The sequence below is a fragment of the Lithobates pipiens genome, unplaced genomic scaffold (assembly GCF_037356315.1).
Source record: "Lithobates pipiens isolate NorthernLeopardFrog02 unplaced genomic scaffold, aLitPip1_a1.2 Scaffold_8, whole genome shotgun sequence".
In the NCBI taxonomy this organism is placed as follows: Eukaryota; Metazoa; Chordata; class Amphibia; order Anura; family Ranidae; genus Lithobates; species Lithobates pipiens.
The window spans coordinates 507,369,336-507,393,175 of NW_027507903.1; the positions used below are offsets into that span (position 1 = coordinate 507,369,336).

Consider the following 23,840-nt stretch of genomic DNA (forward strand, 5'->3'; position numbering starts at 1 on the left):
CCAAAGGGAGGTGATCATGCTCGGCTTCAGTATGTCTCAGTACATGTTGGCATTCATGATTCCCTCAATAAACGGTAGCTCCCCAGTGCTGGCATGCAGCCCCAGACCATGACCCTCCCACCACCATGCTTGACTGTAGGCAAGACACACTTGTCTTTGTACTCCTCACCTGGTTGCTGCTACACACACTTGACACCATCTGAACCAAATAAGTTTTTCTTGGGCTCATCAGACCACAGAACATGGTTCCAGTAATCCATGTCCTTAGTCTATTTGTCTTCAGCAAACTGTTTTCAGGCTTTCTTGTGCATCATCTTTAGAAGAGGCTTCTTTTGGGACGAAAGCCATGCAGACCAATTTGATGCAGTGTGCAGCGTATGGTCTGAGCACTAACAGGCTGACCCCCCCCCCCCTTCAACCTCTGCAGCAATGCTGACAGCACTCATACGTCTATTTCTCAAAGACAACCTCTGGATATGATGCCAAGCATGTGCACTCAACTTCTTTGGTTGACCATGGTGAGCCCTGTTCTGAGTGGCACCTGTCCTGTTAAACCCCTGTATGGTATTGGCCACCATGCTGCAGTTCAGTTTCAGGGTCTTGGCAATCTTCTTATAGCCTATGCCATCTTTATGCAGAGCAACAATTCTTTTTTTCAGATCCTGTTCTTTGCCATGAGGTGCCATGTTGAACTTCCAGTGACCAATATGAGAGAGTGAGAGCCATAACACCAAATTTAACACACCTGCGACCTTGTAACACTAACGAGTCACATAACACCGGGGAGAGAAAATGGCTAATTGGGCCCAATTTGGACATTTTCAATTAGGGGTGTACTCACTTTTGTTGTCAGTGGTTTATACATTAATGGCTGTGTTGAGTTATTTTAAGAGGACAGCAAATTAACACTGTTACACAAGCTGTACACTCACTACTTTACATTGTAGCAGTGTCATTTCTTCAGTGTTGTCACATGAAAAGATAAAATATTTACAAAAATGTGAGGGGTGTACTCACTTTTGTGAGACACTGTACATATTTTTCTCAACATCTCATACTTAAAATTTTCTGCCCCACTGCAAGTGAGGAGACGCAGCTTAATAAGCTCGGAATACATGGAGGATGTTGCAAGGGAGCAGAAAAAAACAGCTAAAAAAAAATGAATTACAGGGATGGGTATGAATTCTCTTTGGCGGGTAAGGATAACTGGCAAGTCACTTTGAATTTCGTTTTTTTTAATTTTTTTGCATAATTAGACTGGTCCAGCTTGCATAACTGAGATCCAGATATGATTCTTATTGCATACAGTTGCCCAAGCTGGACCACAGTAATTATGCAATAACCCATTCCTGAAGTTCAGCCTTAAAGTGACCGTAAAGCCTTTTTTTCCCCCCAATTCCAATAATAAATACGATATACGTGCCTCTGCTGGTATTGCACAGAGCGGTTACAAACCTCCTCTTTCTGGGTTCTCCAGCCAGCGATCTTGGTTTTTCCTCTTGTGTCAGCCCCATAGCAAGCTGCTTGCTATGGGGGCAGACAGAAGTGTGGGCTCACTCCTGAGCTAAACTGTGTCAATAGACACACATAGTGTGACTCAGCCCTACCCCCACAGCTCACTCATATGATTGACAGTAGTAGGAGAAAATGGATCCTCCTATTAGCCAAGCTTGTGAGGGCAGGGAGAGAGGAGAGAAGGCCGGCAGCTGGGTACAGCGCTGGATCGATACAGGAGTCAGGTGTGGAAGTTTTTTTTACCTTAATTCAGAGAATGCACATATAACAAATCCGTGAGGGTAAAAGGGTGGGCTTTAATGCCCACATGCCACATAAATGCATCACTGGGTGGCCAGTGTTTCTGTGCCGAGAGCGGTCTCACAGACCAGACTGCCACATACAGCTCTCAGTCCCTGCCAACAATAGGTAGCCGACGGGTTCAGCTACTGATCATGTGACCACTGTGGTCTCATGGCTGCCAATCCTTCCTACCCCAAGTATTCAGAATCTTTTAAAGGGATCCTGGGACGGAGGGAAGGGGTTAAAAAAAAATGGCAATTGTTTAGTATGCACAGTGCTTTGACAAACTAAGACCCCCTTCACACTGGGGAGTTTTTCAGGCGCTTTAGTGTTAAAAAAAGAACCTCTACAACGACTGCAAGAAGCCTCATCTGCAGTCCCAATGTGAAAGCCCGAGTGCTTTCATACTGAGGCGCTGCGCTGGCAGGGCGTCAAAAAAAGTCATGCAAGCAGCTTCTTTGCAGCGCTTTTGCAGTGGTGAATACACCGCTCCTAAAGCACCCCTTCCCATTGAAATCAATGGGAAGCGCCTGCAAAGCCCTTTTGGCAGTGGTGCTTGGTGGGCGCTTTTAACCCTAGCGGAGGATAAAAGCGGCCCGTTAGTGCCCGGAAAATGCTGGTAAAGCTCCGCTAGTTTAAGCGGCGATTTACCCGCGTTTTTCAGGCGCTGGCAGTGAGAAAGTTCTCTTAAAGCACTCGGGCTTTCACATTGGGATTGCAGATGAGGCTTCTTTCAAGCACTTTACAGGCGCTTTTTTTAACGCTAAAGTGCCTGAAAAACGCCCCAGTGTGAAAGGGGTCTAAATGTCATTTCGTTAGGGCTTGCATCTCTTGTAACAGCCATTTTGTGCACATAAACGACCATACAACTGTCACTTTAAGATGCACACCACTTATCCTCAAATGGTTACTACAGCTCATATAAGGAACGAGAAGGGCGCCATTTAATTTACCATCAGAGAAGATGTCCTGTGAAATGACCTTTAATTACAGGCTACGCAAACCTTCACAAAAAGACTGGAGTCTGAGGGCCCTGCAATACGCCACTGCATTAAATCTGCAACACAATTAAAATATGTTTCAGTAATTCTATTGTTTGGTTTTCTTTCCTTTTTTAAATAAAACACGTCGTCCCAAGACCTGTTGTTTTCCAGCACTTTTTGCTCTGCTGCCACAACCAAAAATATCACCTACTTATTAGGTAGAGAGGTACCACCCACACTGTGCAAGACTCAGCTGAACCAAACTTCATGACCTGGTGTGACCCAGCAGAGACCGGAGCTTTGTATTACAGGCGTGTGCTGCTGTGCCCATCACAAGTATTCTATGCAAAAAAATATGTCACTGCTTTGTTGTGGCGATTTTTTGGCACAGTGTGTGTTAACACCAAACAATCTGTTGTTGGCATATCCCAGAATTATTCCTTAAAGGTGAACTCCAGACACATTTTAAAGACACAAATGAACGCAGCCTGCATTCATTCATACTAGTTTATGAATGAACCAAGCAAAGTTTGGTATACTGGAAATTTTATGAACTCGGCAGGAAGCTCACAAACCTTGAACATAGTGCTGAACCACACTGAACTGTATGAACTTATTATAAACAGTTGCAAAAAAAAGTATGTGAACCCTTTTGGAACGATATGGATTTCTGCACAAATTGGTCATAAAATGTGATCTGATCTTCATCTATGTCACAACAATAGACAATCACAGTCTGCTTAAACTAATAACACACAAAGAATTAAATGTTACCATGTTTTTATTGAACACACCATGTAAACATTCACAGTGCAGATGGAAAAAGTATGTGAACCCTTGGATTTAATAACTGGTTGAAGCTCCTTTGGCAGCAATAACTTCAACCAAACGTTTCCTGTAGTTGGAAATCAGACGTGCACAACAGTCAGGAGTAATTCTTGACCATTCCTCTTTACAGAATTGTTTCAGTTCAGCAATATTCTTGGGATGTCTGGTGTGAATCGCTTTCTTGAGGTCATGCCACAGCATCTCAATTGGGTTGAGGTCAGGACTCTGACTGGGCCACTCCAGAAGGTGTATTTTCTTCTGTTTAAGCCATTCTGTTGTTGATTTACTTCTATGCTTTGGGTTGTTGTCCCGTGGCAACACCCATCTTCTGTTGAGCTTCAGCTGGTGGACAGATGGCCTTAAGTTCTCCTGCAAAATGTCTTGATAAACATGGGAATTCATTTTTCCTTCGATGATAGCAATCCGTCCAGGCCCTGACGCAGCAAAGTAGCCCCAAACCATGATGCCCCCACCACCATACTTCACAGTTGGGATGAGGTTTTGATGTTGGTGTGCTGTGCCTCTTTTTCTCCACACATAGTGTTGTGTGTTTCTTCCAAACTCAACTTTGGTTTCATTTGTCCACAGAATATTTTGCCAGTACTGCTGTGGAACATCCAGGTGCTCTTGTGCAAACTGTAAACGTGCAACAATGTTTTTTTTGGACAGCAGTGGCTTCCTCTGTGGTATCTTTCCATGAAATCCATTCTTGTTTAGTGTTTTACATATCATAGATTCGCTAACAGGGATGTTAGCATATGCCAGAGACTTTTGAAAGTCTTTAGCTGACACTCTAGGATTCTTCTTCACCTCATTGCGCAGTCTGTGCTGTGCTCTTGCAGGCATCTTTACAGGATGCCCACTCCTAGGGAGAGTAGCAGCAGTGCTGAACTTTCTCCATTTATAGACAATTTGTCTTACCGTGGACTGATGAACAGTAATGCTTTTGGAGATACTTTTATAACCCTTTTCAGCTTTATGCAAGTCAATAATTCTTAATCGTAGGTCTTCTGAGAGCTCTGTTGTCTAAGGCATCATTCACATCAGGCAAAGCTTCTTGTGAAAAGCAAACCCAGAACTGGTGTGTGTTTTTTATAGGGCAGGGCAGCTGTAACCAACACCTCCAATCTCATCTCATTGATTGGACTCCAGTTGGCTGACATCTCATTCCAATTAGCTTTTGGAGATCTCATTAGTCTGGGGGTTCACATGGTGTGTTCAATAAAAAACATGGTAACATTTAATTCTTTGTGTGTTATTAGTTTAAGCAGACTGTGATGGTCTATATAGTTGTGACTTAGATGAAGATCAGATCACATTTTATGACCAATTTGTGCAGAAATCCATATCATTCCAAAAGGGTTCACATATTTTTTTTTCAACTGTATATTAGTCCTGAGCAAAGTGCCATGGATTACGATGTGTGAATCCTAGCAACATTGGATACTAGACGGCAATAGTCACCTGCATCTTAGCAACATAGGACACTAGAACACAGCTTCCTTAAAAAGTTGTCTGTATCCTGAGCATGCTTCATAGATTACACTGTGTGCATGCTGACATTTTCATGCGTACAGTGCAAATGTACACTTTGAGTACAAGAACAGCCTTTGTCCAAGCAACAGAAAAACTTTTGGCAGCTTTATTCAGAAGCCACCAGCATCCTAGCAATGGAGGACACCAAGCGATAATAGCCATCAGCATCCTAGCAACATAGGACACTAGACTGCAAAAGTTGCCTGCATCCTAGCAACAAGGACACTAGGCAGCTTCCTTGAGACAATGCCTGCATCCTAGAAACAGGGCAATTTACGATGTATGCATGTAAACATTGCTAAAACAGAACCCCTTTTATGCAGGATTTTGCTACCATCAAGATCCTGCATACTAGTTGATGTATTTTCATATGCCTGTGTGCATGAGTGGACAGGGATCTATCATTTAGCAGCGATAGCACTATGGCTGCTAAATTACAAATCCCAGGCCAGGTCCCCACTTCTTAGCACAAGGTTATTAGGTAGAATGGTACACATGGGCAAAGGGAAGTGCTTACTCCACCATGCTGAACTGAACATGGCTTACAGCCTTGGTGAGCTCTGGTGATGTATACCCTGTGCTGCATTTCTTTAAAAACACTCTGTCACCATCCTAAAGTTGCAGGAAAAAGCACAAAGTGCTGATTGGTGTACCCTGTGTAACGGCGGTGAGGAGTGGTGCCTTGGTTTGTTACAAAAAAAAAACATTACATTCATTTCTATGCACTGCGGCCTCTGTGCTGCTTATGCTCCAGCAATGCCAGGGAACGGTTAGCTGTGACAGGAGTACAGAAGGTGGATCACCATGCTCAGGTCATCACGTTCCTGTTTAATAGGTCATCTGGGTATTGATTAACAATGGATCTACTTCTCTGGAAGACATAAATTGATGGTGGATTTACACACCATGGGAAATTTATCATTTTTTTGGGGGGAGGAGGACGGAGGTTATTTTTTTTTTTACTTACATTTTTTTTGTGAATGAGTAAATTCATTTTCAGTGTTGTCATCCAGCAATTTAAATCCAAAATCAATCATAATGAACAACGTCCCAACTACCCACCTCGATCCTCTCCCACTGCACTCTCATGGCAAATGGCAGCAACCTGGCTGGCTGCTGAATTTTGGTAAACTGGTCAGTAATGCTGGCTGAAGCTGCTGGCGCAATCTGATCATAACGATGTGTGATGAATGACGTCACTCAGGAGCTGTCAGCCTCTATGTTCACAAACAGAAGCAGGCATAGGGAAGGAACTATCGTTTAGCGGCAAACGTTTTCTTTTCTTCTTTCAAAATTACACTTTTGCTTTACGACACCAATACAAAAAAATATTGCATTAGTACATGCCACTCATGCCTTAAAAAAAAAGTAAAAAAAAAAAAATTACAAGATTTGGATCCTATAGAGTTCAATGTGGTTCGGGTTTGAAATTTTCAGGCCAAACACAGGACAGTTCACTCATCACTATTTGTGACAGTACCAGACATATCCAGTAGTAAGGTAATGGGCACTGGCACATCAGCTAATCAGATTGTATCCTTCAAGGGTCAGATAACCATGATCTGATTGAATGCTGAGGCTTAATGCACTTAGCACAGCACTATCGCTTTGCCAGGCTAGATAAGCCTGCAGACTCACTACGGCCCAGTCACGGGTCTCTCCTGCGTCATGGTGCCAAGTTTAGCCAGGACATGCAAAGCCAATGATGTAACGTCAATGGAAAGTAACACCTAATTCCCATGATAGGAAAATGCAGAGGTAAATTATGCTGACTCTGAGCTCAAAGAGCAAATCTGGGCATCAGATTCAAGGCCCATTTACATCCAAGGGCTCTCCTGAGCATTTCCACGCAGGAGAAAGTTACTCCAAACTGCCCTCCACTAACAGCTGTTGTGAGGTCACTTTAAGATGTAAAAAAAAAAAAAAAAAATTGTGGAAAAGTGGATCCACAGCATTTCATATTTAAAGCAGTTGTATAGTCTTTTTTACAACTTTTACCTACAGGACTGTAGGTAAAAAAGGTTTAGGAGATATTCCCCTCGCAATACGCCGGTGACTGCAGCGGCACATGCGCACAGGGGATTTTCGGCTGAAAGCCCGGCAGACGCTGGACCCTGCCGGGAAGAAATCTCCCATGTGCATCCGCGGAAGTGACGATATCGTGGCTCTGGCCACTCACAGTGCCGGAGCCGCGATACCCGGAAGACACGCCAAGGGAACATGTCAGCTCCCTCGGCGTGCATCGGGCGAGATGTCGGGGCCTCATTATAAGGCAAGTATTTCATAATGAGCTAGTATGCGGTGCATACTAGCTTATTATGCCTTTTGCCTTGCAGGTATGAAAAAAAAATAAAAACTCAGCGGTTTTACTACTGCTTTAAAGGCATAGTTCATCTTTTCCAAAAAAACGCTGATGCTGATAAGGGACATCTGTAGAGCTGTGACAAGCTGTGCAGCTTTGACTAAAATGTAAAAATGCCCTTGCTACTACTGTATAGGTATAGGCCAGGGATATACAATTAGTGGCTGTTGCAGAACTATAAGTCCCATGAGGCATAGCAAGACTCTGGACAGGCACAAGCATAACACCCAGAGGCAAAGGCATGATGGGACCTGTAGTTTGGCAACAGATGGAGGTCCACTAATTGCATATTCCTGGTGTAGGCCATTTACGTACCTCATGAAGCCTGACTTGGAAACTCTCAGGATGTTGCTCACCATCACAGGAGAGAGCTCTTTCTCAGATTCAAACCCCCTCACATGCACTCTCTCTTCCCTGATGCAGTAATTCTGAGCTTAGCGTTTGAGAGCTCACTCCTGTGGTGAAGAAGGTGAACATTAATAACTGGGCCTTTTTAGCAACATCCTGGGAGTTTTCCAGTCAGACTTTATGAGGTCTTGAAATAGCACACGCCTATAGCAAGGGCACTATTCAACTTTAGTTAGGCTGCACAATTTGTTTTTATTTACAGACACCCATCATCTGCATAGGCATTTTTTTTTTGGTAAAGATGAGCGAACCCTTTAAACTACAACTGTCCCCCCAGAATTATACAGGCTGCAAAGATCTCTCAGTACAGGTTTTCTTTAAGGATGCCATCACACCTACACGCTTAATTGAGTTACCATGCAAGATTAATGTACATTAAGTCATGGAACCACCATGCGTTAGGACAGTTCAATCATTTAGAATGGTAGCCAACACACTGCAACGGAAGAAATAACAGACTTGTACTTTTAATTTATTTTTTTAAACATCCTACAAAAAAAAAAATATATATATACAAGAAATACAGATTTTCTGTGCTGCATTACAGGTCAATTAGTACCCAATAAAAATGTGCATTGGGATGCCATTTAAAATAAATGCCCCTGTAAGGCATCTCACAAAGTGCATTGCGTTAGTCGGGTCGCAGGTCCCGCGGACTCGATCGCAGTGGGGATACCCGCGATCGCCTCACGGAGAGGAAGAACGGGGAGATGCTAATGTAAACAAGCCTGCCTAGTGACTGTGTCACTGATCTCTGGTTCCTGATCTCTGCTCCCTTTGATCGGGAGCAGAGATCAGTGATGTGTCTCACATAGCCACACCCCCCCACCGTTAGAAACACTCCCCAGGACACACTTAACCCCTACACTGCCCCCTAGAGGTTAACCCTTCACTGCCAGTGACATTTACACAGAAATCAGTGCATTTGTATAGCACCGATTGCTGTATAAATGACAATGGTCCCAAAAACGTGTCAAAAATGTCCGATGTATCCGCCATAATGTCGCAGTCATGATAAAAATCACTGATCGCCGCCATTACTAGTAAAAAAAAAATATATATTAATAAAAATATCCCCTATTTTGTAAACGCTATAACATTTGCGCAAACCAGTCAACCGCTTATTGCGATTTTTTTAACCAAAAATATGTAGAATACATATCAGCCTAAACTGAGGAAAAAATGTTTTTTTGATATTCCTGGGGGATATTTATTATAGCAAAATGTAAAAAATAATGATTTTTTTTTTTTTTTAAAAATTAGGACTTCCTATGGGCACGCCACTGATATTCCAGGAGGCTGCAGAAGCATTCAGAGCTTCCGCCTACACACGTCGCTCTTTTTTTGTTTATAGCGCAAAAAATAAAAACCGTAGGGGTGATCAAATACCCCCAAAAGAAAGCTCTATTTGTGGGGAAAAAAGGATGTCAATTTTGTTTGGGAGCCAGGTTGCATATCCGCGCAATTGTCAGTTAAAGCGACGCAGTGCCGAATCGCAAAAAGTGCTCTGGTCAGGAAGGGGGTAAATTCATCCGGGGCTGAAGTGGTTAAAGTGTAAGTAAGAGTCAGTACAGCTCACTATGCACTTCTCAACTCATATGGACATACCGTGTAGGTCTGTATAATTTGAGATGTCTACAAATTTTTATGCATAATTCTTAAGCCTTCTGCCAGCAATACTGCATACATTTAAAGAGGAAGTAAACCCTGATGGGTTTACTTCCTCTTTTTTTCCCTGCAAAGGTAAAGCATAATGGACTACTATGCATCGCATAGTAGCTCATTATGTGTCACTTACCTGACACAGGAGCCAGCGAAGTCGCCGCTGTCACCTGTAGTCCGCCGCATCCATCTTGGTTGTGGCGTCTCTCGCAGCTCCGACGAATGACAGCGGAGAAGCCGCGATGACGTCACTCCCGCGCATGCGCACGGGAGTCGCGTCTCGGAGCTCCGACGCTGCCATTCGGCGGAGCCGCGATGACGTCACTCCCGCGCATGCGCACGGGAGTCGACAAATTAGGCAAATCCATTCTTGGACTTGCCGCATTTAGTGCGCCTGCGCGCCGCTGTCTACGGCGCATGCGCCGTAGACAGCGGTGCCCGTTTTCGGGCAAATATCTCCTAAACCATATAGGTTTAGGAGATATTACTTGGACCTACAGGTAAGCCTTAATCTAGGCTTACCTGTAGGTCAAAGTTGTTTGGAAGGGTTTACTTCCATTTTAAGTACATGTTTGCAGGAGCCCATAATATTCTCAGAAGTATCTCAAACTGATGCCATTGACTCGCCAAATAGCAAAATTTCCCATTACTTCCTGTGCAGTCAGCAGGATGGGAAGTGAGGGGAAAATGTTTAGAACATATGTTTCACCATTTCAAACGACAATCAAAGCAGATTGCAAAGCACATCCAAAAGAACTACTAATTAATTATAAATCCTTCTCCAGTCTATATAAAAAAGTGAAAGATGATCCTCTAAATTAGGGTTTCTCAACCAGGGTTCTGTGGAACCCCAAGGTTCCTCCAGAGGTTGGTAGGGGTTCCTTGAGCAATGAGAAATGTCTCCCTCTCAGATAAGTTCCCACTGACACCATTGATCCGTTTAGCTATCTTTAAGGTGGGAATGCATCCCAATGACCACACATGTAAGGAGCATCCCTTCTACTGACCATCACACTAATGTATCATAAGTTGTAGGTACAGTCATTTTTAGCAGGGGTCCCCTGTAAATGGAAAGTTATTTCAAGGGTTCCTCTGCGTTGAAAGGGTTGAGAAAGGCTGCTCTAAATACAACATAGGTTTCTATTAAAGTTCTATCCCTAGCAAGCATATTGATGGATCCCTGTCTTGCCCTGTCTAGAAAAATGCCCTATTTGCTCCTTTGTTAATGCAGTCCTGCAGCTTCCCTTTATAAACGCTTCTGGACACCCTAATTATTACACTTATTAAATGACCAGAAGTGTTTGGGTACCCCTACCTACAAATGTTTCCAATAAAGGGTACTGTTAATGCTACAACATACACAGACATTTTAGGCAATTGTGCACTTCCAACATCGTGGTAACTGTTTGGGGAAGGCCCTTTTCAGTTCCGGCATGACTGTGCCCGTGTACAAAGCCAGCTCCATAAAGACATGGTATGGCCAGTTTTGTTGTAGAGCATCTCAAGTGGCTTGCACAGAGCCCTGACCTCAACCCTACTGAACACCATTGGAATGAATTGGAGTGCTGACGGTGAGCCAGATCTTCTGATCCACCATCAGTACCTAATCTCACAAATGGGCACAAAGTCCCACAAACACACTCCAAAATGTGTTGCCTGTCTTCCTAGAAGAGTGGAGGCTGTTGTAGCTACAGGGGAGGGCCAACTTCATATTATTAGCCATCAGAATAAGATGTCCAACAAACTCATATAGGCTTGATGGTCAGATGCCCACAGACTTTCAGCCACATAATGTATAAAGTATTTACTACAAAACTTTATAATGGCTTGTGTTTTGCAAATGCAGAAATTCCAATATGCCTTTAGCCCAGCTGATTATAAAATCCGAAGCAAGGAACATTGAAACTGTTGCCCAGGAACACCCCAGGATAGAGAAAACCTAAAGTTAACCAGTTGCCTTGCCCTGGGCTGTCCAGGGCTACAACGATGTCCTCCCCAGCAGCCTGTACCTTTTCTTCCCCATTACCAAGTATAGCATCCAAGAGTGAAGAAAGAATGCTCCTTGATATTTCTAAGTTACTCTAGTAATCATGGGTGCTCAGCCTGTGGCCCTCCAGCTGTTGCAGAACTACAAATCTCATCATGCCTCTGCCCTTTGGGAGTTATGCTTGTAACTGTCAGTTTCGCAATGTTTCATAGTTCCGCAACAGCTGGAGGGCCAACTGGTTGAGCACATATGCGTCTAGTTGGAGTTTACACAAGGCAGAGGACTCCCAACTCAAACCACCAGGCACCAGAATCAATGCTGTGAAACAAAACTAAAGGCAAGTGAGTCATATGCTTGGTTACCGGGTACTCTCCTCAACGCTGGCACGTATTTGAGTGGCGGGGCAGTAGAGACAAGGGGAGTCTGTGCTGCTGGGGAGAGGGGCAAAAAAAAAAGGAACATTAAGATTGTAGTCCAAATGAGGGACAACACCTTCATGTGAGATGTCATCATGCTGTTCTCAATTATATTTAGCCTAATTTATCAAAGTGTCTGGCCGAAGATGTGTTACAAAATAATAAACAAAAAGAGTGCGCAAAACCTTGGACCATAAAAATCACAATGAAAGCAAACAAAGTCCTGTATTCAATTGTACTGCCTGCCCTTACGTTGTAAAGGGCTGCACAAACTGTTGGCGCTATATAAATCCTGTATGATAATAATAATAATATGATAAAAATAATATCACCACCAATAAGGTGGAAAATAAAGGCATATTCAATATAAATCAAACAATGATATACAGTGGAACCTTGGATTACGAGCATAATCTGTTCCAGGAGAATGCTTGTAATCCAAAGCACTCGCATATCAAAGCGAGTTTCCCCATAGGAGTCAATGGAAACTAAGATAATTCATTCTGCATTGACTTCTATTACATGCAATACATGTGGCCAGAGGTGTGGAGGCGCCGGAGAGCCTTGCAAATACCCGGGGACAGCTTGGAAAGCCTCAGAAACACCCAGGAACGGAGTATCTCCAAGTGTTTCAGAGTATTTCCGAACTTCTCCGAACCGTTCCGAGTGTCCCCGCCCTTAACGTGAACCTGGGCTAATGGAGACAAAAAGGGGGAGGTTTTTTGTAGTTCTAACACACTTCCTGTCCTAGGGCGACAACAGCGCTCTTCTACAGCTATAGCACAATGAGTGAGCACTGTCACAAGAAGGCAGGAAGTGTGTTACACTGTTTCCCCGAAAATAAGACCTAGCGTTATTGTCAGAGATGGCTGCAATATAAGCCCCTCCCCCCCCCCAAATAAGCCCTAGTTAAAGTCCCTGTAGATCTTATTTTCAGGGAAACACGGTAGGGCTTATTTTGGGGGTAGAGCTTATATTGCAGCCATCACCGACAATCATGATAGGTACTAGCTACATACAGGTAAATATAAAGAAGAGAAAAACGCTTAGAAAATAATGCAGCATTTTTGTTTTTGAGTTTTACCATGAGTTAAATCTAAACTCCAGGCAAAAAAAAAAACATAATCCTCCTTAGCCACAAAGGATATTGATACATTTGGTGCACACAAAGTGTCTTTGTAACCCCAGATATTACTTTCTAAAAGTAGAAGTGAAATCACCACTGTGTGATACATAGCCTGTGTAGAGAGCAGAGCTGTGGGAGGCACCCAGCAGGCTCCACCCACTACAGACTGCCTGAAGAAAACTACAAGAGGGGCGGAGATAAGACCAGTCACCCTGCACAAGGAGAGCGAGCAGCAGTGACTGGTCTTTATAAAGGCTTCATTCACACCTAGGCGATTTGAATTGCAATTTTGAACACGCTTCCTGCGATTTTGTTGCAATTGTGGAATCGCAGGCAGAATTGCGGCGACCCTTCCTGCGATTCCACAATTGCAACAAAATCGCAGGAAACCTGTCGCCCAAAAGAAGTTCCAGAACTTGTAACTTTCTCTGTACTGAACTGAAATCAGAAAAAAAAAAGTTATTAGCTTTCCAAGCGATCATCTGTGAATTACATCTCTTTTCCACGTGTTAGCCCACGTTCACATCGGGCCATTTTGACATGTGATTTTACATGTCAAATCGCCGGTAATGGCATCGCCCAAATTGGTGGAACGCCTGCTCTGGAAGTTCCAGAACTTCTTCTGGGTGAGGCGTCCCGCAATTTTGTTTGCGCAATTTGTCGTGCGACAATCGCATCAAAATTGCTCTGCAATTTGACGCAATTTTGGAATTGCAGGCAGAATGGTGCCGATTCCGCCCACGATTCAAATCACCTAGGTGTGAATGGAGCCTAAAGGAAGCTCCTGAATAGAGGCAATGTTTTACATTGGATTACTGCACAGATCTGGGAGAAATACAGAAAGAACACCAAGATTCAAGTAAGAATACACATGGGGATCTTGTACTTACGCAATGGGGGTTATTTACGAAAGGCAAATCCACTTTGCACTGAAAGCTGTAAATCTAAGGGGTAGATCTGAAACGAGGGGAAGCTCTGCTGATTTTATCATCCAATCATTTACAAGCTAAAATACTGTTTTTTCTTTTCCTTGCATGTCCCCCTCGGATCTACAGCGACTTTACTTCCAAGTGCACTTTCAGTGCAAAGAGGATTTTCCTTTGGTAAATAACAACCAATATTTGCTTATCCCAGAGTTCAGCTTTAATCTATCGGATTTCCATCGATTTTCACTTGTTATTCGAATTACAAACTGAAGAACGTTTAGCAGCAAAAGAAGGGAAAGGGGCAAAACTGAGACATTTATATAGTATGCAACACAGAGATGAACGTTATTGGTAGCGATTACACGGAAAACGTAGGAGGTATATGTTGATGCTTTGGGTATGCCGATTCTTTGATTCTCTTCATGTCTATGTGTGTGTATGTTAATCCACATTAATGTATATCGAATCCGAATATTTCCCATGGACCCTTAACAAGGATCAATGAACCAAGGGGGAAAAAAAAAACTTGTTTTTTTGGACAACAAGCACTACAACGCATGCACACTCACATCTATTAGTTGGGTGTAGAGTTTACCGCACTGATGTGTTGTGGGCCTATTTCTATGAATGCATATGTAGTGCATGTTAACACATGGTAACACACAAGAAGGTGTAAACCAAAGCCAAGCAACACTTGTTTAGTCACGCTGAGAAGTTTTTATGCTGGCCACAACATGGCAGAAACAACCCATGGCCAATACCAACACATGTACCCATTACATTAGTCATATGGTGATGGGCATGGCTGATCAACACAAGATCTCTGCTATGTTGCTATCACCATGTCAGGCACACACATAGGTGGGATACACTGTACTCCTAGGAACAGAGACCTCCACATATACACACAGCCCTCCCTTCTAGACATCCCTTCCCATCCCCCATCATTACAACAAGCCATAATGTGTCTAAGGGGTTTTCCTGTTCTGCAAGTCTCAGGGTTCAAAGGGCACGTTGGGGGATGTCCTAGACATAGCAACAGTCAGAACACATGATGTGTAAATAGGCTACAGCTATGCACATTCTGCTGAGAGCTACATGCTATGGGCACAGGCTGCCAGCATGAATACCCCATTTATGAGAGTTGCACAGAGACACAGACTGCTAGTATAAGTAAGCTACTAGCTACGGGCACAGGCTGTCAGCATGAATACCCTATGAATGGGCACAGGCTACCAGCATGAATACCCCATCTATGAGAGTTGCATAGAGACACAGACTGCTAGTAAAAGTTACTTGCTACGGGCACAGACTGCCAGCATGAATACCCTATGTATGGGCACAGGCTGCCAGCATGAATACCCCATCTATGAGAGTTGCATAGAGACACAGACTGCTAGTAAAAGTAAGTTACTTGCTACGGGCACAGGCTGCCAGCATGAATACCCTATGTATGGGCACAGGCTGCCAGCATGAATACCCCATCTATGAGAGTTGCATAGAGACACAGCCTGCTAGTATAAGTAAGCTACTTGCTACGGGCACAGGCTGTCAGCATGAATGCCCTATGTATGGGCACAGGCTGCCAGCATGAATACCCCATCTATGAGAGTTGCATAGAGACACAGACTGCTAGTATAAGTAAGCTACTTGCTACGGGCACAGGCTGTCAGCATGAATACCCTATGTATGGGCACAGGCTGCCAGCATGAATACCCCATCTATGAGAGTTGCATAGAGACACAGACTGCTAGTATAAGTAAGTTACTTGCTACGGGCACAGGCTGCCAGCATGAATACCCTATGTATGGGCACAGGCTGCCAGCATGAATACCCTATCTATGAGAGTTGTATAGAGACACAGACTGCTAGTATATGTAATCTACTTGTTATGGGCACAGGCTGCCAGCATGAATACCTTATGTATGGGCACAGGCTGCCAGCATGAATACCTTATGTATGGACACAGGCTGCCAGCATGAATACCTTATGTATGGACACAGGCTGCCAATATAAATACCCCAGCTATGAAAGTTGCATGCCAGCGACACAGACTGAAAGTATACAATGGGGAAAATAATTATTTGATCCCCTGCAGATTTTGTAAGTTTGCCTACTTACAGAAAGATGAAGGGTCTATAATTGTTATTAAGGTGGATTTCATTTAAATCAAGTTGATTTAAAGCACGATTTAAATTACTAGTAAAAAGGCTCCTCCTCTGACCCGCTGTTGACTCACCGACAGTCCCATTCATTTTAATGAGACGTTTGGTGATGTGGCAGTGACACAAAAAGGGGGTGAGGGACGTGGCGGCAGCAGGTGAGTGGATGCCCGCTAACAGGCGCTGCCATGATGGATCTGAAATGACAGGTACACTTTAAATGAAAGGACTTATTGCTGGCAGTTGGAATCTTTATTATGTGCAAACAAAATGAAGATTTCCTATTTAGAATAAGCTGTCAGGTTAGTAAAACAGCGATATCAGAACCGATTTTAGGTTAATCACACATAGTTGGAGAACTACTAAAATTATTTTATTAATTAAAGCAATAACATATTACCTGCTTTACCCATAGGTAGAGGAGCTTTAAAATGTTCCCAAACTGGGTCTCTTTTGGCATGCTGACATTTTTCTCCTCAAGGGAAGATTAAAGCACTTCACAAGGTTTAGAAGCTGCTTGGAAGGTGTCACTTTCATTTTTACTGCTTGCCCTTCCTCCTCACACTTAGAGCCTGGTACAGATGCATTTCCCTTCAAACAATCATACAGTTTGTAGTGTACATAGATTTGCAAAACAATGTGATAAAGGAATATTCCAGAACTTTGTTTTATCTCATGGTTACTGTGAAATTGTGTGAATGCATCAATGCAGTGCATGTTATCTCAGTCTGTAGAGCTTGGATTCATTGAATGAATTTACCAAAAAATTGAAATATTGCAGAATATACAGTCTCATGCTACATAACTAAGATCCATTTCATGCTGACTAAACTAAATTATTAATGTACAGTGGTGTGAAAAAGTGTTTGCCCCCTTCCTCATTTCCTGTTCCTTTGCATGTTTGTCACACTTAAGTGTTTCGGAACATCAAACCAATTTAAACAATAGTCAAGGACAACACAAGTAAACACAAAATGCAATTTGTAAATGAAGGTGTTTATTATTAAAGGTGAAAAAAAATCCAAACCATCATAGCCCTGTGTGAAAAAGTGATTGCCCCCCTTGTTAAAACATACTATAACTGTGGTTGTCCACACCTGAGTTCAATTTCTATAGCCACACCCAGGCCTGATTATTGCCACACCTGTTCACAATCAAGGCATCACTTAAATAAGAGCTGCTTGACACAGTAAGGTCCACCAGAAGATCCTTAAAAGCTACACATCATGCCGAGACCCAAAGAAATTCAGGAACAATTGAGAAAGAAAGTAATTGAGATCTATCAGTCTGGAAAGGGTTATAAAGCCATTTCCAAAGCTTTGGGAATCCAGCGAACCACAGTGAGAGCCATTATCCACAAATGGCGAAGACATGGAACAGTGGTGAACCTTCCCAGGAGTGGCCGGCCGCCCAAAATTACCCCAAGAGCGCAGCGATGACTCATCCAAGAGGTCACAAAAGACCCCACAACAACGTCCAAGGAACTGCAGGCCTCACTTGCCTCAGTTAAGGTCAGCGTTCATGCCTCCACCATCAGGAAAAGACTGGGCAAAAATGGCCTGCATGGCAGAGTTCCAAGGAGAAAACCACTGCTGAGCAAAAAGAACATCAAAGCTCGTCTCAATTTCTCCACAACACATCTTGATGATCCCCAAGACTTTTGGGACAACATTCTGTGGACCGATGAGACAAAAGTGGAACTCTTTGGAAGGTGTGTGTCCAAGTATATCTGGCGTAGAAGGAACACTGCATTTCATAAAAAGAACATTATACCAACAGTAAAATATGGTGGTGGTAGTGTGATGGTCTGGGGCTGTTTTGCTGCTTCAGGACCTGGAAGACTTGCCGTGATAAAAGGAACTATGAATTCTGCTGTCTACCAAGAGATCCTGAAGGAGAATGTCCGACCATCTGTTCGTGTACTCAAGCTGAAACGAACTTGGGTTCTGCAGCAGGACAATGATCCTAAACACACCAGCAAGTCCACCACCGAATGGCTGAAGAAAAACAAAATTAAGACTTTGGAGTGGCCTAGCCAAAGTCCTGACCTGAATCCTATTGAGATGTTGTGGTATGACCTTAAAAAGGCCGTTCATGCTCGAAAACCCTCTAATGTAACTGAATTAGGACAATTCTGCAAAGATGAGTGGGCCAAAATTCCTCCAGGACGCTGTAAAAGCCTCATTGCACGTTATCGCAAACGCTTAGTTGCAGTTGTTGCTGCTAAGGGTGGCCCAACCAGTTATTAGGTTTAGGGGGCAATCACTTTTTCACACAGGGCCATGATGGTTTGGATTTTTTTTCACCTTTAATAATAAACACCTTCATTTACAAATTGCATTTTGTGTTTACTTGTGTTGTCCTTGACTATTGTTTAAATTGGTTTGATGTTCCGAAACACTTAAGTGTGACAAACATGCAAAGGAACAGGAAATGAGGAAGGGGGCAAACACTTTTTCACACCACTGTATCTTAACCACTTCAGCCCGGGCCATTTGGCTGGCCAAAGACCAGAGCACTTTTTGCAATTCGGCACTGTGTCGCTTTAACTGACAATTGCGCGGTTGTGCGACGTGGCTCCCAAACAAAACCAACGTCCTTTTTTCCCCCACAAATAGAGCTTTCTTTTGTTCTTTTGGTGGTATTTGATCACCTCTGCGGTTTTTATTTTTTGCACTATAAACAAAAAGAGTGACAATTAAAAAAAAAAAAAATAAAGCAATATTTTTTATTTTTTGCTATAATAAATATCCCCAAAAACATATAAAAAAAACAGTTTAGGCCGATACGTTTTCTTCTTTGGAAAAAAAAAAATTTAAATCGCAATAAGCGTTTATTGATTGGGTTGCGCAAAAGTTATAGCGTCTACAAAACAGGGGATAGTTTATGGCATTTTTATTTTAAAAATACAATTTTGTTGGATTTTTTTTTTTAAATCATCGATTTTTAGCCAACCTGATTGTTATCATAGGTGTATTTTAAATGATAGAGACAGAATATCAACCAAAAAAAAAAAACACTTGATAAAAATGTTATAAATTGAGTTGCAGTTCAGCGAGTAAAATAAGTATTTGATCCCCCACCAACCAACAATAATTCTGGCTCCCACAGACTGGCTACAGTACGTGCTCATCTGTTACACAGATTAGTCCTGTCAATTTAAAATGGTGCTCCTAACGACAATTCGTTATGTGTATAAAAGACACCCGTCTACAGAAAATCTTTCTTCCATTAAGTTTACATTGATTCGATTTAACATGTCAGAAGCTGCAAGCATGAATACCCTACCTATGGGCACAAGCTGCCAGCATGAATACCCTACCTACAGGCACCGGCTGCCAGAATAATTACCCTACCTACGGGCACAGGCTGCCAGCATGAATGCCCTGCCTATGGGCACAGGCTGCCAGAATAATTACCCTAACTACAGGAACAGGCTGCTAGCATCAATACCCTACCTACAGGCACAAGCTGCCAGAATAATTACCCTACCTATGGGCACAGGCTGCCAGCATGAATACCCTGCCTACGGGCACAGGCTGCCAGCATGAATACCCTGCCTACTGGCACAGGCTGCCAGCATGAATACCCTGCCTACAGGCACAGGCTGCCAGCATGAATACCCTGCCTACAAGCACAGGCTGCCAACATGAATACCCTACCTACGTGCACAGGCTGCCAGCATGAATAGCCTACCTAGGGGCAGAGGCTGTCAGCATGAATACCCTACCTACGGGATCAGGCTGCCAGCAGGAATACACTACCTATGGGCACAGGCTGCCAACATGAATAACCTACCCACAGGCACAGGCTGCCAACATGAATAGCCTACCTACGGGCACAGGCTGCCAGCATGAAAACCCTGGCTATGGAAGCTATATGCAATAAGCACAGGCTGCCAGCATTAATCCCCCCCCCCCCCCCCCAGTAAGCTACATGCTATAGGTGCAAGCATGAATACCCTATCTATGGGAGTAACCTGCTATGGGCACAAGCTGCCAACATAAATACTGTAGCTATGGGGGTGACATGCCAGGGGCAGGGGCAAAGGCTGCTGGCATGAATGCATTGACTAAGGAGGCAACATACCATAGGCACTGGCTGCCAACATGAATACCTTAGCCTTGAGAGTTACATGCTATGGGCACAATCAGTTGCACACACACAGTCTATGGGAGGGTCTACACTTTTCTCCTGAGCTGTCTATATTTATAGACAGCAAGCCTGAAGAGTGATAAAGGAAGCAGTAAAGCCTGCTTTGGATAAGGGAAGGGTGGTGGGGAGGGTCAGGCCAGCGGATGGTCTGCAGTGAAGACCAGTACAGCATTACTATTAGGGTCTGTAGGTTTAGTCCAGTGAATGCCAATAACTGAATGTCAGTTGTCAAATGGTTATCAGATTACCGCAGTCATCGTGTCAGTTATCATCGTGTCAGTTATCATCATGATTGTTACTAATGATTAGTGTTCCTTTTAAACTGTAACATATTGTACACACAAATCCAATTGTTCCATCCATTCAGCTGGACCAAATTAGAACACATTTGGAGTTTTCAGGCCCTTTTCAAACTGTTTTTCAGGTTAAATAATATATAAAAAAAAAAGACATTTCTGTTTTCAGTTAAAACAGAGCTCCATCCAAAAGGGGAAGCTCTGCTTGTTCGCACCCTCCACTGCTACATTTGGCACTTTTTGGGGGGGAAGCGGGCACCTGGTTTAGACAGGTACCAATTCCAACTTCCGGGTAAGATCACCGCACGACGATCTACAACATTTCTGGTCCCTCCTCCCACTGCCTTCTGCTACACACAGAGGTTCCCAGAAGACTACGGGACCATTCAGAAAGCACAGCCCGACCCGTGCATGCGTAAGACACTGCTTGTAAAGCTGCAAGGCCTTCACAGCCTGTTTCCCTTACTACAGACTCCGGCGCCTGCACCCGAAGCCAACTGATAGGGGTGCCGACATTGCGGGATCCCTGTCCTTATATTAAAAGTCATCCGCTACAGTTTATTATTTTTTTCTTTTACAGACTGGAACTTCTCTTTAAGGTTTAAAATGTGTGTGGTTCCTCCAATGTTATTTATAGAATGTTTTCATCTGTCTTCTCCAACTGGATCCAAAACTGACTGGTAACTGAAAAAAAGTGGTTGTAAACCTCTATAGTGTGTACCTATCGCAATCCAGAGCACCAAGTGTAATTTCTGTCTGCAGCTTCATTCCTCTGCTACCTGCATGAGTCCTTTCTGACACCAAGAGAAAAAAAGGTGACAGGGAAGGCATCTCCATCACACAGCCTGTGACTGACAGCCTCAGCTCTGTCCGTGTGTGTGTGTGTGGCCTCCCCTCCAATAAGCTCTCAGAGCTCTCCTCACTGAGCTCTGCAGTGTGTCATTTTAGCTCCCTGTCCTCTTTCTTCTAACAGTTCAAACAAGCTTCATCAATTCTGTACTTTGAATTAATGTAGAGAACAGAAGACTACAGATAAATAGGTACAACTTATGTAGGGAGATTTGTTTTATCTCTGTGCATCACTTGAGGCCGGTCACTTCACTGGGTATATGTGAAGGTTTACAATCACTTTATAGTGAACCTAAACCTACAAAAAAAAAATAGGCAGCTCCTTATTGCAGACCCCATATGCCAAGTCCCTTCTGTAATAAGACACATTTACCTGCCTGCTAACATTTTTACGCTTACTGCGCCCCTGCCAGAATGACTGACCCCTGTGTGCATGCCTGGGATCATGTTATTTCCCCGCCAGCCAATCAAGAGGTCAAAAACATGACAGCTGATGAGGGACATAACAGAGTTTAGTTCTGCTGTAAATGAGGTGAATCTCCCCAACAGGGGTACAGACAATAATAAAACCTGACAGGTGTTCTCATCCCTCTCTGATCTTTTAAAAACAAAATCGAATGCCAATCGTAAGTGGTTTAAATTTATGAAATAGTGCTATGTATGTAGCTAGCGTCACATCGACAGTGCCAAGGTGGCGGTGGACAGTCCTGACATGGCTGTGGACAGTACCCATGTGGTGGTGGACAGTACCCAGGTGACGGTGGACAGTACCCATGTGGCGCTGGACAGTAAAGAGGTGGCAGTGGACAGTACCCATGTGGCGTTGGACAGTAAAGAGGTGGCGGTGGACAGTACCCATGTGGCGCTGGACAGTAAAGAGGTGGCAGTGGACAGTACCAATGTGGCGCTGGACAGTAAAGAGGTGGCAGTGGACAGTACCCATGGGGCGCTGGACAGTAAAGAGGTGGCAGTGCACAGTACCCAGGTGGCGCTGGATTGTACCGCTTGCTCAAAGGTGCCAGTTCTAGGGTTACCAGCATTAGGTTACAGAGCAGGGTTAGGAACGCACACTAGTGTTCTATTATTGATTGTTTATGGGCGTCTATGGTGATCAATACTACTATTCTGTTACAGCAGATCAGCTGAGGCCTTTGAAGGATTAATAGCCTTAGGTGACAATCCTATGGCTCTGAAGGGGTTAACGGTATAGCATGTGTTATGGAAGGTCACTAATGTTATACATTGTCTGGGGCTGTGGAAGAATCCATCCTATGAGGTTCCATTATATCAGCTGGAAAGGTTCATTACAATGAAGTGTCAGCGCTGCGGCTGTGAAGGGGTTATTATGTTAGAAGGTCACTGATGTTACCCTGGAGGTGTCTGTACCCTGACATGTGTGGGGTGTCAGTATGCCCGAGGTGGAAGGGAGAAAGAGTTCAGGCTGCGAAGGGTTCATCTATATCCCACTGTATATATAATGGTCACCTCGGTCTATGAGAGGGTTAATGGTACATAGTGCCTCTATGAGGATATGGAAGGATATGTACACCTCCCGGCGTATACAGAGTTAATCAGGCAGTGATTATACGGCGTGTCAGCAGAGGAAGGAGTTAATGAGGGGTGACAGCCCCTCCCCTCCTATACCGATCGGTGATCACTGACCTCCCGGTGATCGGTGCTCTCCTCCGCCCGGTGTCCGGCTCTCTCCCGGCTCGTCCTTGTTTGTGCTGTCCTTTGACAGCGCCGGATGTGACGCCTGGAGGAGGAGGGCGAGCCCCCCCGTACACACCTCCCGGACCGGCCACTGTTACTGGCTGCAACCGGGGAAATGGGTGGAGCCGAGAGGGCGAGGGGCGGTACACTGTGCGCGTGCAGAGGGGAACGGGAGATCACTGTGTATGATGGGGGGACACTGACATCAGTGTGTATATGGGGGGGGGGGTCAGTGACATCACTGTGTGTATGGGGAGAGGGCACTGACATCACTGTGTGTGGGGGTCAGTGACATCACTGTGTGTATGAGGAGAGGGTACTGACATCACTGTGTATATGGGGGAGGGCACTGACATCACTGTGTGTATGGGGGGGGGGGGGGTCACTGACATCACTGTGTGTATGGGGGGGAGACACTGACATCACTGTGTGTATGGGGGGGTCACTGACATCACTGTGTATACACATCACTGTGTATGGGGGGGGGGGGCACTGACATCGCTGTGTGTATGGGGGAGGGCACTGACATCACTATGTGTATGGGGGGGGACACTGACATCACTGTGTATATGGGGGGGGGTCACTGACATCACTGTGTATATGGGGGGGTCACTGACATCACTGTGTATATGGG

At 44.1% G+C, this 23,840-nt stretch overlaps 1 protein-coding gene across 3 annotated transcripts in view; it reads right to left on the bottom strand.

The window, feature by feature from the left end:
* Positions 1 to 23,275, bottom strand: part of PPARA (peroxisome proliferator activated receptor alpha) — a 104,594-nt gene extending 81,319 nt beyond the window's left edge. The window contains exons 1-2 of one of the 3 annotated variants that reach the window (XM_077469334.1): positions 23,156 to 23,212; positions 11,926 to 11,994 (exon numbers count right to left, since the gene is read on the bottom strand). The gene's annotated coding sequence lies outside the window, so the exon portion shown is untranslated. Of the gene's footprint in view, positions 1 to 11,925; positions 11,995 to 23,155 lie in introns of all 3 variants that reach the window. The other 2 variants (XM_077469335.1, XM_077469333.1) reach the window with 2 other exon arrangements.
* Positions 23,276 to 23,840: the final 565 nt, after the last annotated feature.